This window comes from Dama dama, chromosome 13, assembly GCF_033118175.1.
Source record: "Dama dama isolate Ldn47 chromosome 13, ASM3311817v1, whole genome shotgun sequence".
Taxonomy (NCBI): domain Eukaryota; kingdom Metazoa; phylum Chordata; class Mammalia; order Artiodactyla; family Cervidae; genus Dama; species Dama dama.
The window spans coordinates 48,140,800-48,158,417 of record NC_083693.1 but is presented as its reverse complement, the minus strand read 5'-3'; positions in this window follow the sequence as shown (position 1 = coordinate 48,158,417).

The window sequence follows — 17,618 nt, the reverse complement described above, 5'->3', positions numbered from 1 at the left end:
GCTATGAGGGGAAAAAGGTTTAAAATCACGTATATAATCGAAATAGGAATGAATTTAGTAAATACTTCCAAGCACAGCAGTACCCACTTCCATCCTTGTAATTTAGAATTACTGAATATTTTAGGAAAGGGGCTGCTTTTTGCAAGCCTTTTTTTTAAACAGCAGAGGTCACCTTAGTACAAACCTCTTCAGGGGGAAATGCTTTCTGTTCAGTGGTGATAAATTAAGTACTTTTAAACCATCAGCAAGTCTTCTCTTATTTCATTGAAACTAAAAAATCAAACACATATGGTTAGCTGGGGTTTTTTTCAAGCTTAGACAAAGTGAATTTTTTAAATTAAGTTACTCTCCAAGTTTACATCCTTTAAAAATGATTGTTTTCCAAAATGAATGCGCATGATAGGAAATAATATAAGTAATAATAGCATCAATTATATTTCCAATTTGCTTAACAATCTTAACAATTTTTTATTTACTATTAGAGAAATATCCAGTGAATCATTCTGGTCCAGTCACTGTGCCTTGTTTTTAAATCTATAAAATATATCCATTAACAAAAAATAGCTAATAAATAGCTGACTAAATGTAAAAATTTCCAAAAAGGGAAAAAAGTTATTTAATAAAACTTCATTTAATAGAGCATATATTAACTTTGATAAATTGATAGTAAGCTCAATTTTTGTTTCATGACTATTTTGATGTTGAACTGTTGTTCATCTAATCTTGCACTATAAGCTAGTATGGGCATTTGTTTTTCATATATTTGAATACCAGAAGGTATGCAATGGAATGCTGTTTTTACAAGATTTCACATAAAATACTCTCCTTTTAGTTATCTAAAGTTCATTAGAATACAATTTTAATTAAAAATTACATCTGGTTACATTACATACCTTTAAATATTTAATTCTTATTTTCTAATGAGCTCATTACCTACAAGGTACAATCAATTTTAAACAAATATTTCTAATATCCTTTTAGTTACATGTGTCAGCATATTATTTTCATATTATAATGAACAACAATAACTATTGACAATGAGAAAAAGATTTCTTAACATCGAACATCGTCTCCTTTCCCTGCCCTTTCCTTTGGCTCCAACAGATGACAAAGTTGCTTTAACTTTCACACTAAGATGGTGAAGACAATTGCCATTTTTAAGGGAATAAGAGGGAAATTCAAAGAAATAAAAATGCCCAGGAAATTCTTAAATGCTATTTTAGATTTTAATCACTTTATTAGATTTCTTGCTTGAGTGATTTGTGCAGAAAACATTTTATCTATTTTGTTTTCCTCTGATTACCAAACTGTGTTAGACACAAAAGTCTACTTGAAACCAGCTTACAGTTTAAAGACAGGTTTAATAACAGGTGAACACTGGAAAATATGCAAACAAAATGGCAGACATGAATGACTTCATTTAAGGCATAATTGCTTCTCATCAACCCAAGAAATCATGCAGAAACAGTCTCTGTTTTATCCAGCCAGGAAGAGACCAGAGAAATCACTCAGGCAGAGATACTAAAAAGAAGGTCCATTCTTGGGTCTCAGCCAGACAACCACTCCACACACAGATCCAAGCGTAAAGACAATAGTCCTTAGAATCACAGTTCATCATAACAGATAATTATACAGCAAGTAAGACAATAAGGTTTTTTGGCCTCTGACTATATAGACTAATTGCTGGCTATGGAGCTCTGCCTGGAAGGCACACAGCGCTGCCGCAATGTCTTCTTCTTATTATGTGAGGACTGGTGTAATTTGGGTGGACAAGAGCTTTAGTGTCTAGTGAATTCCATATGGTGGCTCTTTCTCTTCTGTCGATTTTCTTTTTTCTCTGACAGATATATAGCGATATTCCTAACAGTTTCTGATTTATATATCTGGAAGGAGTTTTAAAATGAAATAATCCTGTCTAGTATTCCAAAGAAGTTGATTTAAAAAAAGAAAAAAAAAAAAAGACACAAGAAAATCTGGCCATTCAACTATAGTGTTTGCCTTTATACCTTACAAAATATTAAAATTAGGATATGATGTCAGGTTTTGTTTAAATGCATATGGGTCTCAGCAGATTTGCTGGGTAATATAGGCAAAATTCAGAGTTAACAAACAAACACTGCTTTCAAATATGCATCTGGAAGAAACAAATTCCTCCCTTCATTTGTGTGGGTTTTATTGTCATTGTTGCCTTTGCTTTCTAACAGGATCTATCATGATTGCATTTATTGTTTTTTTGTTTGTTTTAATTTATTATCAGGAAAAGTGTCTGTTTTATGAGTGAGTTCCTGGCAAGATAGTAAGGGATTCAGAGGCTCTGGATTAGCAATCCCTTCTTTCCCCATCAGAAACAAATGCCTCTTTCTGCAATTTGCACAGCCCCCAAACCCAGCCAATTAACTTGAAGTTGAGTTTTGACTCAAACTCATGACCCTTCAAGCCATCGACCCCTATTCTCCCTGGTGTCATTGAACCAAGTTAGGGTAAAAATAATCTCTGCTATTCGTGTGTGTGTGTTGCTTCTTTTCCTTTTTCTAAAAATTCATAATAATTGATGTTTCTAAGACCTACTGAGGTCTTTAGAATTCCTAAAAGCTTTCTACATGGTATTTGTATGTTTTCCCCACTTTGGGAGGAAAAGAGAGCTGGGGCAGGATATTTTTATTGAATAAAGTTTGCAGTTCACGAGAGGCTTTCTTGCTCCCCTGTGCAAGTGCTGACCATTACATCATGCGCCCTGAGGGTTGTGCTAGAAAAGAAAAAAAAGAAGGCGAAATCAGCAAAAATAAAAGAGTCTTCCTGACTTGAATGGAAAAAGTGCTTGTTTTTTGTTAAACACCACAAATTCGTAGGAAGGCTGGCAAGTGTAATAGCATTCTGAGCATATGCTACATCGGGGGCACAAAGCCCTCCTTTAAAGAAATACACACAAAATGTACATTTTGATTCCCAAGGTTTGTTCAAATAAAACTGTAGTTTCCAAGCTATGTCATCTATTTTAAAGTTAGTTTAAAAATTCTATTAGGATTAAATATGCACTACCCAAACCAATCTTGTTCTACCCAAACCAATCTTGTTTCACTCATTTTTATTGTAAATTAATTTGAATTTTTTTCCACTGAAAAAAGAAAAGAGGTGGATATCTTTTGGAACAAGGTGAGCTGAGAGTCAAAATAAAAAAAAGGTCCTGGGCAAAGTAAATTTGCTCTTTTCCCCCCTGCTTTATTCCAGTTTTCTAAGAATGTAGTGACATTTAGCTGTTGGAGATGTTTGGTGTGTTATGTATAAAATATATAGTTAGACACTGTAAGTAATAGTATGATAGAGGTTCTAGGAAATAATGAGGTTCATATGTCCAAAAGGGGCTTTGAACAGTGTCTGCAATTTAGCTGTCATTAAATACTCATCTCATTTCGATCCCATGTGTCTATTTTTAATTGGGAATAAAGTGAATTCACTATTTATTCGTGGTTTGATTTGTAGGAAAAAAAAAAAAAAGAAAACAAAACCAAGCCAAACAAGGCCAATCACTTTGCTATTGTGGTGGTATTTTAATGCATTCTCTTATCCTGTGTGTTTTTTTTTTTTTTGAAAATACACAGATCTTAAATACCGTAGCTAGAAAGTTGATATGGTTTGGATTTCAGATGATAAACACTACCAAACGGTGTCATATTAAAATGTAAAAACTCTGCATGCATGCCACAGCCTCTGCCTGCTAGGAGTTTGGTTGTAGGAGTGTTTTTTTGACTTCTAAATCACACATTTGCTAAAATGAGCTCTGCTAGATATCAGTTTGTGCTCAGGCACAATGTGTCTTAGTCAGATTCATAAAACAGATAGCTGAACTAGACTTTGACTTTTGACATCAACAATCTGACTTCAATATTTCTCCACAAAAAGAGACTCCTGACTCTGCACTGTTTTCACGTGACGGATAGCTTTTCAGCTGCTGACAGCCCTGAACATAATAAATGTATTCATTAGCATTGGGGGCTGCATATCCCCCTGTCTTAAGTTTTACAGCTAGTGGCTTTGAAATGCCACCCAGAAACACCTGCAGCCTTGCTTCGTCTCTGCAGAACCGCAGAGCCACTGTGCAAAAATATTATTATAAAGTTGTCTGTATATCAGCATTTCTGTGCTAAACAACCTTTTAATTGCCTACCCTCTAATTTTTCTTTGCCTGGAAACACTTGCAGGCACATATTTTAATTTAAGCTGCTCTGTTTGACTCCTCTGATCATCTGGGTTTTCATTGTCATTGCTTCACAATAATTTAATGTCATATATAATGGCATCAAATTGGGGAAAACCCTAAAAGCTGCCAATCCAAAGTGATCTGAATGTTCCCGCGTACAAGCCTAGATAAGCTTGATTTGTTTGTGCCAACATTATTCATCACATTCTGTGTCTAACTGGGCCAGGGTTCTCTTGCTCTTGCATTTTCAAATCCTCTTTCAACATACACTGAAGCTTCTTAATCAGTGTGTTTTCTATACTACAGTTAACAAAATGGTTGAAAGTATGCATTTGAGACAAAAAAAAAAGAGTATTATGATGATGCTTAGCGTACTACTATCTAAACATTTTACCATACTGTTCTTTCCCTTGGTTCCTGTTAAACAAATTTAATTTTGTTTGCCGCTAGAAGAGGAGAGTTGGACCACATGTGCAATTCACCATTTGTTTTAGATTTTCATTTAATAATTCTACAGAGAGATAACTACCCTTAATGAAAACTTATTTATGAATCTTCTCCAAAGCTGATCATATATGTCTTCATGGGAGAAGAGTTTTATTTTATAGCTAATTAAAAGTTTCTAAAGATGCCGTGGATTTTTTTGGGGTGCAAATTAAAATTAATTAGAGTTATTAAGGAGCCATGAAAAGAAGGATTTGAGAAATAGTGAGAAATATTATTTAAACCCTAATGGAATTCAGTGAAACCCACAGGTCTATTACAGGCCCCTGATTTGCCAGGATCACTGCAGGGAATCTAACATTAATAAGCACACTGGTAATTAAATCATTTGTTACTTTGTCTGTAATGTTGTAATGTTTCACTGATACTCTGTCAGAGCTCTTTGTGCAGATCAGAGCTAATCAAAGGTAATCAATTTTCAGCATTTGAGAAATCTGTAAATGATTATACATTCATCAGATCATTTAGTGGAGTGCAAGGAAAGTGCAATGCAATTAATCTTCCTGCATGAGGAGGAATTACCACCACAGAATTCAACAGTTATAATTAATTTCATTGTCTTGCTGTGAATTTTGATTGCTTTTCTTTGGACTGTATAGTACAAATGATGATTCATTGCAAAGTATTTGCAAAGCAAACACACCAGTGTGCTATGCAAATTAAAGTAGCTGTATAACAGATAGGTTTCAAACTTCCTATTTACTCAGGGTTGTTGAGTACTAATTTGCCAAATAATAATTGCTTGTTAACTTTATACACTCTTCCCTTGAATATCAAGATTGGTAACCAACATAAATAGAAGGCATGTGCTATTTTGTATCTTATGGTGTGTATGCAAAATACTAGTTAGCACTTAAACTGCTTTGCTTTACCCAGTAGCCTAATTTAAGCATTAAAAAATGACAGTTATTTACCTCTGAAATAATCTGCTATTTATTTTACTCACACAAAAATAGATAGTAGCAAACAGATTATGCATAGAAATTGTCTTGTAAATGTATTTTTTTTTCTATTATTGTGACTGTAAATCTTTAAGGGACTTTCATGTGAAACATTTGATTCTTAGAATGTATAACTAGAATGTTGCTTGTTTTAAAAATAAGTAATTTTTGATACATAGTAGGATGTTGCCAAAACATATTCTCCATAATTTTCAGATTTCCTATATAATTTCTTTTTAGTTTTCTAATATTGTTCGTTTAAAAACGTGCCTATGGGAACAAAAGCGGATTCAAAATGACCTTAAAGTTCATCTCACATTTTGTGAATAAAATGAAATAATGAAATAATTTTTAAAAATGAAATCAAGATTAATGACAATGAAATAATGTGTATAACTTTAATGTTAACTGTTTGTCAAATGACTCCAATTCCTGTGGTAGTTAAAATGCGGATCACAAGATTTCTTTAAATAGCTTTGCAAGATCCAAGTCTCTGTTTTCCTCCTGTTTAAACTCTGTTAAGTCTTGAAATCAACTCTGATTCTCTCAATTCATACAGATCCATGAACATGAAACCCTATTTTAATATTTCTTAATCAAGAAGTTGAACTATGTGAATCCCAATTGAAAAACAAGATAAGACATTACTTTTCCTTCAAATGCATTCTGTATGTGGTGTTACTGAGGCCTTTGTTGAATGCGTGTTGAGGAATAAGTCATTTTTCCTGTTTATTAATTTTTAAATCTGTGAATCAGTTTAAATTAGCTCAAACCACTACTTGCTAAAACCAGAAGGGTTAATATATGTTTTTTTTCTATTCTGAAAAAAAAAAAAAAAAACAACCTTGAGTAGGTTAACTGACTAAGCTAATGCATTGCAAATCATGTACAATTAAAAATGTCAAGGTATTTTCACTTAACATTCATGATAAGGTAACTAATACTAGGTAACAGACCAAAATAATGCAAACGTAATAGTAAACTAATTTTTTTAAGAGAATTAAATTATCAAGTTGTCTGGAAATGCAAATAAATAATCAAATAATAAGTGAGGCCCCCAAAACACTACCTTGCTGTCAAAATTAATAAAGCAGCCATGGAAGAGTTTTTGGTAACAACAAATCTTTCCCATATTTTAAAATCCATGTCTAATGTGGAGATGCCATGACTGCCTCATTCAAAATTTTGATAAAAGACAAATAGTATACAGGTGCAGAAAATCCTTGTTTATTAACCTTAAACATATGTACGTTTTCTACTTTTTCACAGGAACTGTTTCTCTTTTTATTTATTCAGGTTGCTACTATCTTGAAACAATTTTCCATTGTTGCTGGGATCATAGCATTCCTATTTGTCAATTCTTTCAAGCTTTCATATTTGATGCACCATGCTGATTTCAGTTATTGCAGTTGGTTCAAGAATTATTATGTGCTAAATATAGCTCAACTAATTTAAAATTATTTAAACTGCCAAGCTTAGAAAACTTATTTAAGAAAAATCAATCTTTTCAGTTGATGCCTTCCATCATAATGTCTTAAGGGTGAAACTCCAAATATTAATCCATTTGATCATTTCAACTAATCAAATTATTTGGAAAAAGATAGTCTATTTGATTTATTAGAAGAAATAGAGATATAAACGCAATATAAAACAAGGATGGAAGAAAATTTAAATATACAATGTAACATGTTTTGTATGAGGATCGTGAGTTTGCAGTAAAAGAAAAAAAAAAAGAAAAGACAATTCAAATCCTGAGTTAGCTTCCTTAAGGTGGTGTGATCTTGGGAAACTTTGCTCAAGTAAACTTTCTAAGTCTCTTCTGTAAAATGGGAAAATCTATTTTACAGGAAGTGTTTTATTGCAAAAGTGCATTAGCATGATTGGCATGTTGTAGGCACTCAAAAAATGAAAGCTGTTATTATGATCCATGGAATGAAGAAAAGGAAATGTGTGAGGTGATGGTAGAAATAGTGGAAGAAAGAGCCCTAACTTATGGGTTTTATATATGAATGTCAATTTGTTTTTCAACCATATTGACCTCTTAGTTGTATAAATAAGGATAGGAAGAATAGAGAATATTATTGATTAACGAATTTAAAACACATGATTCAGAGTGGGGTACGGATGTACAGGTTTTCTCCATTCACTGTCTCCAAAAAGTTTTTCTGTTCTGTTTATGCCTTTGAGGAACTCCACGCTTCTGTTTTTGAATGTTCATCAATTTAGTTCTCTTGCATATCTATTTTTTAGAAAGTTTCTATATTCTCCTGAATTATTAACTTCTCCTTCATTTGCATGGGGACAGACAAGTTTCAAATGGCAGAAACATCTCAATAATACCTATTAGCCTGTTCAATATTATTTTTATCAACAATAATTCAGAAAATTATGTATTACATTTATCATTAATTTAGTTAAGCAATGATTTTCTAATAGGATAGTAAAATCCAAGCCAGACAGAGACTTTTGGCTCATCAGAAGTCAATTTGAAAAATTCAGCGAGGGTCAATATGAAGCTGTCATAAGGCAACCAAAATATTTTTTTAATTAATTTATTTTTTATTGAAGGATAATTGCTTTACAGAATTTTGCTGTTTTCTGTCAAACCTCAACATGAATCAGCCACAGGTATACATACATCCCCTCCCTTCTGAACCTCCCTCCCATCTCCCTCCCCATCCCACCCCTCTAGGTTGAGCCCCTGTTTGAGTTTCCTGAGCCAGACAGCAAATTCCCATTGGCTCTCTATTTTACATATGGTAATGTAAGTTTCCATCTTATTCTTTCCATACATCTCACCCTCAAATAAAAACTTCCTGGGTGGGGGAGACAGATTTTTATGGTATAGTCTCTTCATAATTCTTGACTTTTAATTAAGTCTCTTCTAAGAATTTCTAGTTTGAACATACACAAAAAATCTCTGTAAGTGTAAAGTAAACTTGGGAATAGTTTTATAAAATTGGGAAAATATTTTTTATTTTGATTTTAATAATTACAAATCCAAAAAGTCCCTTGTCTGCCATTTAATTAAAAATTTGATGAGATCTGATGTTTTCCCCCAGTGCAAGATTCAGGGAAGCTTTTTATAACTCAGTATGTTTATTAACAAAATATATTTGATGAATACTTGCTTCCACTGGTAATTTCCATGATTTACCTACTCAGTAACAATTGCTTTTCCTTTTTCTTATTTTTTAATTTCAGAAAGTCTGATTTTATTTTGTTGTAGATTCAAATGGCTTTGAGGAATCCCCAAGTATAATTAATAAAATGAGTTGGAGAATGAGCCATATATATTTTTGATAGATTTTTGCAAATGTTGTTCTCTTCTTTTCTTTCAAAGCACCAGTCTCTGAAATTTTTCCTTGATATAAGATGGAAAGCATTATAAATAATCTATCTGACTTAAAGGATATGAAAAAAAAGAAAAAAACTTGATAGATTCTTACAATATCATGAATTATGTGAAACATGAAAAAAAAAAAAAACACAAGCATACATAACACCTTTCCTGTCTGGCTTCATCTGTATTCATTTGTTGTCAAAACAGGTTTCCATATTTAACTTCTTTTTTTGATTATGCCTTTTCCTTTATTTCATGGAATGATATGTTATTATCTCTGAAGTGTAGATTTCTGCCAAGTTCTATGCACTTCAGTGTTAAGAGTATGGCCCACAACTCTGGGAATCTTTGTTGAAGCTGTAGAAATAAAATGAATAGTATAAAAGCTTGATGGCATCTGTGGATAGGAAACTCATTAAAGGCCCCAGCCCTCTGTTTTATTTCTAACCACATTTTCCCTGTGGGATTTCAGTGTCTTGCAGGATGAAACCAGCAGGACTCATTACTCACAAAACAATGTTTAGAGTCCTTTGGTGGTGCTGGAATGCTTCTGCCAGTCAGGTAAAAAACCTAGGCCTTTATCCTTTTGGGGACAATGCCGACGAGCTCAAAAACTGCTTGGAAAAGTCATGCCTTTGAATGTAACTGCAGGTGTTGCGCCCCAAAGACTGTTGGTTGGTACCCTCCTATGCAATGTACAATGGGATAATAGAAAATTCACTTTGGAATTCAAACAAAGTCTTAGAGAAATGGAAATAATAGGAACACAATTTTGAGACTTCCTTAGTTTTTCCCACGAACTATGGACCATGACTAATACCCTCAGGGCAAAAAACATCCCTTTGCCTTTAAGCGATGTATACAATTCAGTGTTTCAGATAAATAAGTTTCATGACCTCACCAATTTTGTGACTTCCATTCATTTACTAGAAAATATATTTAAGCAAGGGGAATACCATGTTATGGATAAGATCTTCAAGACACTCAATCTAATAAAAGATCAATGCATTTGAACATAACGTATAACAAAGTTTTTTTTTTCTTAAAAAAAAAACAAAAATCACTGCTCTAACTGGGTTCCCTAAATCAAATTAGTATAGTTCTGACTGAATTGTCTGTCTCTCTTTGGCACTGTGGCTAGTGGCATTTTGGAAATATTCTTAGAACTTGTAAAATTCCTGCAAGAATAATAAGGACCTTGCTATTGTGGAATCAAAGAGATTCAATCACTTAAAGTAGTACTACTATAGGCTTGTCAAGTGGAATTGCTTTTACAGATTTGCTGAATAACTCATCCATAATGGCTGAAAATTTCAGCCATTTTGTTAAAACACCCAAGGCAGAAGAGATTAGTGCACACCATAGAATAGCATATGTATAATCACGAAGAAGTTTAGACCATGTCTGCACCGTGAAGTACCATTTAAACCTCCCAAGCTCCAGTCATTACATTATGGAAAACAATGTGAGCTATCTGAGAAATGAAGTGTGGCTTGCCCTGCACTAGCTGATGAGACTTCAATAATGTTTAAGCTTGGTAAAATGTATTTCTAAACAAAGTTGCTATCTTTACAGCTTATCTTTACAGATGAGACAGTCATGTAGAATTTGACTGGAGGGAATTTTAAAAAGTTAAATGTGGCAACTATAGAGAGAAAGGTAAACAGTGAGAAAGTGCTAACGTAGTTGTTGAAGAATTGATATCAATTAGATTCCTATTAATAATAATAAGATAAGCTGACAACAAACATCTGGGTTGCTAAGATGAGACACTGTTAAGCTCTTCCTTTTTGAACACATTTTGACAATGGAGACATGTATGTTATTTGTCAATGGGTAAGTTTCAACTAGCAGACTTCCGGTGTTTATTTTCACAATTTTATCTTAATTCTGAAAAAAGAATCAGGAATAAATTGCCATTAAAAAAAATGTCCCTCAAGCCTCTTGTGCTCTGCAGAAGATATTGTGAAAGTAGTCAGGGATTGAGGGGAGGGCAGGGGTAAGCCAATTTTTAAATGTCAAATTCACCTCTCATTTTCTATGCAAAATATGTCATCAATACTATACTTAAATTTGTACAAAGGCTCAACTAGGCTTCATGGAGAAAAAGTAGTTTTTTCCTCCAGTTAAACTTTGAATTTGAAGGCTATATTTATCTTGGGTCGTATATAGCATTCAGTAGGATAAAAACATGTATATAAAAGTTACCTTCAGCTTGAATTTAAATCGATCTGCTTATTACTTTGTTTAAACAATAAAAAGGGAAAATATTCCCCAGGAAAGATGTTTAAATACCAATATGTAAACAATGATGTCACCTTGTAATTTGAATGAAATATTAATGAAAAGAAGAGCAGATGAATATCAGAATATATTATGAAGATAGTAAATGCAACAGAAGGGTATTTTCTATCAAAAGAAGGGTGGTGAAAAACTTAATAGATATAATTCAGTCTCATTAAAATTAATGCATTTGCAATAGGATATACAGAAGTCATTTAGCCTATCTCTTCCAAGAATCTCATATGTCTATATACATTCAGATGAAAAAAATCAAGTTATAAGGATGATAACTCAATCAACATTATCTTTTGGTCTTTACTGTTCACATAGTTCTCGCCAAAAATCACACAGTAGGTCACTTGCTATGTCAAGAATCCAACTTTAATTCTAGCACTCTTTCTAAAACACTCCTGACATTCTCCAAAGCAAAGTTGCCTACATAGAAAGGATTAGAAAATTTCTCTTCACACAAAGCTATCTAGAAAAAAAAAAAAATTCAGCCAATTAACCCGAGTCATTCAATAGTAAAAGCAGGATTTATCTGATATGTTCCAAATATTCCAGCAACTGCTGCCTCTTCTTCCAAATCAGATTGAGTTCCTGTCTACTGGGCTTCTCATTCCAATTAACTGTGCCTAGGGTTTAGAGGAGACTGATCAATAGAAACTTCTCCTAAGTATAGACTCAGTTAAAAGATAGGTATTAGAAGCAGCTGGATGGAGCTCAAAAGGTCTGCTTTTCTACTGGTAAATCATGGCATGGAGGAGTGGCGGGGCTGCACTGTTCTGTTCTCATAGCTCCCAGGAGTGTTTTAATAATAATCCTGTAGCTGGAACAATGTGTGGGTGGAAAAAGCCCTGCACAAGAGGCCGAGGACTAGGAGTAGCACCAGGACATCATTCAAGCAATATGGGGACTCAGACCTGGGTTTGAGTCCCAGCTTTGCTACTTATCAGGACTGTGAGCATGGCCTTAGATCCAGACCTCATTTTTCTGGAGAAGGGTCACAACCTTCCAACAGCGGTAGCAGTTCCTTTATACTGCAAAGTTAAATTGCGTCATCATTCCTAGTCTCTTGGAAAAGAAACAATTCTGGTTTTGCACAGTCTACTTTAAAGAAGTCTGGCTTAACTTTTAATGGTTATGATTGGGAAGATGGGTCAACTGCCTCCCTGACTTTCCTTCATGATCAACAGGAGGCTGTAACCAATGCCTATTAACCTCTATGTAGAGAACAAAAATCAGTGTGAGCTCAACTTTCTTCAAATATTATTATAGACATAATACTTAAGATTTGTTGTTTGTTGTTGTTTAGTCACTAAGTCGTGTTCACATCTTTTGTGACCCCATGGACTATAGCCTGCCAGACTACTCTGTCCATGGGATTTCCCAGGCAAGAATACTAGAGTGGGTTGCCATTTCTTTCTCCAGGGGATCTTCCCAATTCAGGGATCAAACCCACATATCCTGCTTGGTAGATGAGTATTTTGCCACTGAATATCTGGGAAACCATGATGGTGTGGTCACTCACCTAGAGCCAAACATCCTGGATTGTGAAGTCAAGTGGGCCTTAGGAAGCATTACTAAAAACAAATCTTGAAGATGAATGTGATGAATTTCCAGCTGAGCCATTTCAAATCCTAAAAGATGATGTTGTTAAAGGAAGTTGCACTTAATATATCAACAAATTTGGAAAACTCAGTGGCCACAGGACTGGAAAAAGTCAGTTTTCATTTCAATCCCAAAGAAGGCCAATGCCAAAGAATGTTCCAAATATGATACAATTACACTCATTTCACGTGATAGCAAATTTATGCTTAAAATCCTTCAAGCTAGGCTTCAACAGTACATAAACTGAGAACTTCCAGATATAGAAGCTGGGTTTTGAAGACGCAGAAGAATCAGAGATCAAATTGCCAACATTCTTTGGATCATGAGGGGCTTCTCTGGTGGTTCAAGTGGGAAAGAATCCACCTGCAATGCTGGAGACCTGGGTTCAATCCCTGGGTTGGGAAGATCCTCTGGAGGAGGGCATGGCAACGCACTCCAGTATTCTTGCCTGAACAATCCATGGACAGAGGAGATGGATGGGGTCCATGGGGTTACAAAGAGTCAGACATGACTGAATGACTAAGCACAGCACAGCACTGGATCATAGAGAAAGAAAGGCAGGTCCAGAAAAACATCTACTTCTGCTTCATTGACTGCACTAAAGCCTTTGACTCTGTGGATCACTACACACTGTTGAAAATTCTGAACAAGATAAGAATACCAGTCCACCTTACCTGTCTCCTAAGAAACCTGTATACAGATCAAGAAGCAACAGTTAGAACCAGACATGGAAAAACCGACTGGTTCAAAATTGGAAAAGGAATATGTCAAGGCTGTATATTGTCACCCTGCTTATTTAACTTCTCTGCAGGCTACATCATGTGGAATGCTGGACTGGATGACTCACAAGCTAGAATCAAGATTTTCAGGACAAATGGCACTGTTCCAGCTTTTCATGGAACTAGAACAAAATATTTCACAATTTCTATGGAAACATAAAAGACCCTGAATAGCCAAAGCAATCTTGAGAAAGAAGAATGGAGCTGGAAGAATCAACCTTCCTGACTTCAAACTATGCTGCAATATTAAACAGTTATCAAGACAGTGTGGTACTGGCACAAAAATAGAAATACAACCCAATAGAACAAGATAGAAAGTCCAGAGATAAACCCATGCACCTATGGGCACCTTATCTTTGACAGAATAGGCAAGAATATACAATGGAAAAAAAGATAATTTCGTCAGTAGGAAGTGCTGGGAAAACTGGGCAACCGCATGTGAAAGAATGAAATTAGAACAATTCTTTACACCATACCCAAAAATAAAACTAAAAATGAATTAAAGAACTAAATGTAAGACCAGAAACTATGAAACTCTTAGAAGAAAACATAGGCAAAATACTCTTTGACATAAATCACAGCAAGATCCTCTATGACACATCTCCTAGAGTGATGGAAATAAAACAAAAATAAACAAATAGGACCTAATTAAACTTAAAAGTTTCTGCACAGCAAAAGAAGGTATAAACAAAGTGAAAAGACAACCCTCAGTATGGGAGAAAATAACAGCAAGTGAAACAACTGACAAAGGATTAATCTCCAAAATTAATCCTGCTCGAGTTGCAAGCAGCTCATGCAACTCAATACCAGAAGAACAAACAACTTAATTATAAAGTGGGCAGAAGACCTAAACAGACATTTCTCCAGATAAGATATACAGATGGCTAATAAACACATGAAAATATTCTCAACATCGCTCATTTATGAGAGAAATGCAAACCAAAACTATAATGAGATATCCCCTTACACTGGTCAGAATGGCCATCATTTAAAAATCTGCAAACAATAAATGCTGGAGAGAATGTGGAGAAAAGGGAACACTCTTGCATTGTTGTGGGAATGTAAATTGATACAGCCACTATATAAGACAGTATGGAAATTCCTTAAAAAACTAGGAATAAAACCTCCATATGACCCATAATCCGACTACTGGGCATATACCTTGAGAAAAACATAATTGAAAAAGGCACATGTACCGTAGTGTTCATTGCAGCACTATTTACAATAGCTAGAACATGAAAGCAACCTAGATGTCCATAGACAGATGAATGGACAAAGAAACTGTGGTACATATATACAATCGAATATTGCTTACTGATAAAAAGGAACAAATTTAAGTCACTTGTAGTGAGGTGGTTGAATCTAGAGCCTCTTATACAAGTGAAGTAAGTTGGAAAGAGAAAAACAAGTATCATATATTAACGCAGATATATGAAATCTAGAAAGATGGTATTGATGAACCTATTTTCAGGCAGCAAAGCAAAGGCAGACATAGAGAACAGACTTCTGGATGCAGAGGGGGAAGAAGAGAGTGGGGCAAATTGAGAGAGTGACATGGAAATGTATATATTACCATACATAAAATATATACCCAGTGAGAATTTTCTGGATGACTCAAGGAGCTCAAACCGGTGCTCTGTGACAACTTAATGGTGTGGGATGGGGTCGGAGGAGGGAGGGAGGTCCTAGAGGGAGGGGACATATATATCCCTATGGCTGATTCATGTTGATGTATGGCAGAAACCAACATAATATTGTAAAGCAATTATCCTTCAATTAAAAATAATAAATTAAAAAAAGATTGCCAGGAGAACTATCAACAATCTCAGATATGCATATGATACCACTCTAATGGCAGAAAGTTAAGAGGAACTAAAAAGCCTCTTGATAGGGTGAAAGACGAAAGTAAAAAGCTGGCTTCAAACTCACATTAAGAGAAACAAATATCACGGCATCCGGGCTCATCACTTCATGGCAAATAGATGGGGAAACGATGGAAACAGTGACAGACTTTATTTTCTTGGGCTCCAAAATCACTGTGGATGGTGCCTGCATCCTTGTAAGGAAAGTTATGACAAACCTAGACAGCATATTAAAAAGCAGAGACATCACTTTGCCAACAAAGGTATATATAGTCAAAGCTATGGTTTTTCCAGTAGTCATGCATGGATAGGAGAGTTGTATCATAAAGAAAGTTGAGCACTGAAGAATTGATGCTTTTGAATTGTGGTGCTGGAGGAGACTCTTGAGAGGAGAGATCAAACCAGTCAGCACTAAAGGAAATCAACCCTGAATATTCATTGGAAGGTATGATACTGGAGCTGAAGCTCCAATACTTTGGCCACCTGATGCAAAGAGCCAACTCATTGGAAAAGACCCTGGTACTGGGAAAGACTGGGGACAAGGGGATAGGGGGGCGACAGAGGATGAGATGGCTAGATAGCATCACTGACTCAATGACCAGGAATTTGAGGAAACTCCAGGAGATAGTGGAGGACAGAGGAGCCTGGCATGCTAAAGTCCATGGGGTCACAAAGAGTCAGACATGACTTAACAACTGAACAACAACTTAAAATTCACAGTTGCTTTCGAAGTCTCACAAGTTTCAAAACTGTGCTCAAGGTGATATCATTTTAAAGGAAACTTTAAAATTCTAAATGCTTTTATTAGTCATTCTTTCACTCATTGTTCATTTCACAATTATTCATTCTACAAATATATATTGTACATCTTCCCAGGTATGAGCCTTATTATAGGCTCTGAGGACCCAGAATTCAACAAGAAAAGGATGCCTGCTTTCAAAAAGCCTGTCCTTCACTCAGGGGAGACAAAACTCATCTCTAGCAGTAAAGCCTTTGATGTCCTGTTTCATCAATCTTGATCATTTTGAGCTAATAGCTAGAAAAAAAGAGATTGAACATTTCATTTAGTGAAAAATGAACTCAGTATTTAAAAATTTTAAGAATAAAAAATTAGCAATGATCTTTACTGGGTGAAAACTAGCTGTAGTTTTGATAGGTACATGTTTTTGCGTAATCAGGTTAATTCTCAGAAAACACTGAATGATGGTAATTCAAATTAACAGCATCACTTGCAACTGAATGTAAGGTAAATCAATTAATATCTAAGTATGTGAGGTTGGTTTTCTAGAAACATAGCAAACTGTGCCCAGAAAATATGGTATGCAACATGAGAACATCTATCTAGCAATCTATTTATCTGTCTACATACATGACATCTAATAAATTTACTCTTTTGATACAGCTGCATTTTTTACCAGGTTCTATTATTCGATCAAATGAAAACTTTAATCACTTATATTTCAGCAACTACCCTTGAAGAGAAATGTGCCTTGGAATTTTCCAGGTTTTTGTTATTCTGCGGAAAGATAGAATTGCACTCTGCCTGAAGAAGGTGCTCATAGTTTTGCTTCTTACCGAGGACTCTTACGTTTTCTATTTTAAACACTTCTTTTCCTCCATTTCTGACATCTGAATTCATCATTCACATCTTTGACATGTTTTCATATTATCATTTAATACCAATGTCAGTACCAAACAGTAATAAGGGTGCAAACATCTGTTGTTTACTCTGAAATGATTAGCTTCCATATATAATAATAAAAATTTATCCTATTGCAATAACATTAAAAAAAAAAAAAGCCTTGCAAACGTTTTGGACTCTGGTGATACCTTTAAAAAGGCAATGGAAAATCAGCTTGTGAAGTTTGCCTGCTAGTTGCTTAATCCTAGTACAATCTAGGATAAGTGGGACTTAAGTTCATTCCAGATATTGTTTCCATTAAGGAGAGTCTATTAGGTATATGCATAGATCTTGTTGTTGTTTAGTCACTCAGTCGTGTCCCTGACTCTTTGTGACCCTATGGACTGGTACTCAGTATTGCTGGTACCCAGTATAGCTATATATTGCTTGATCATGAATAAGCAGCCCAAGGTTGA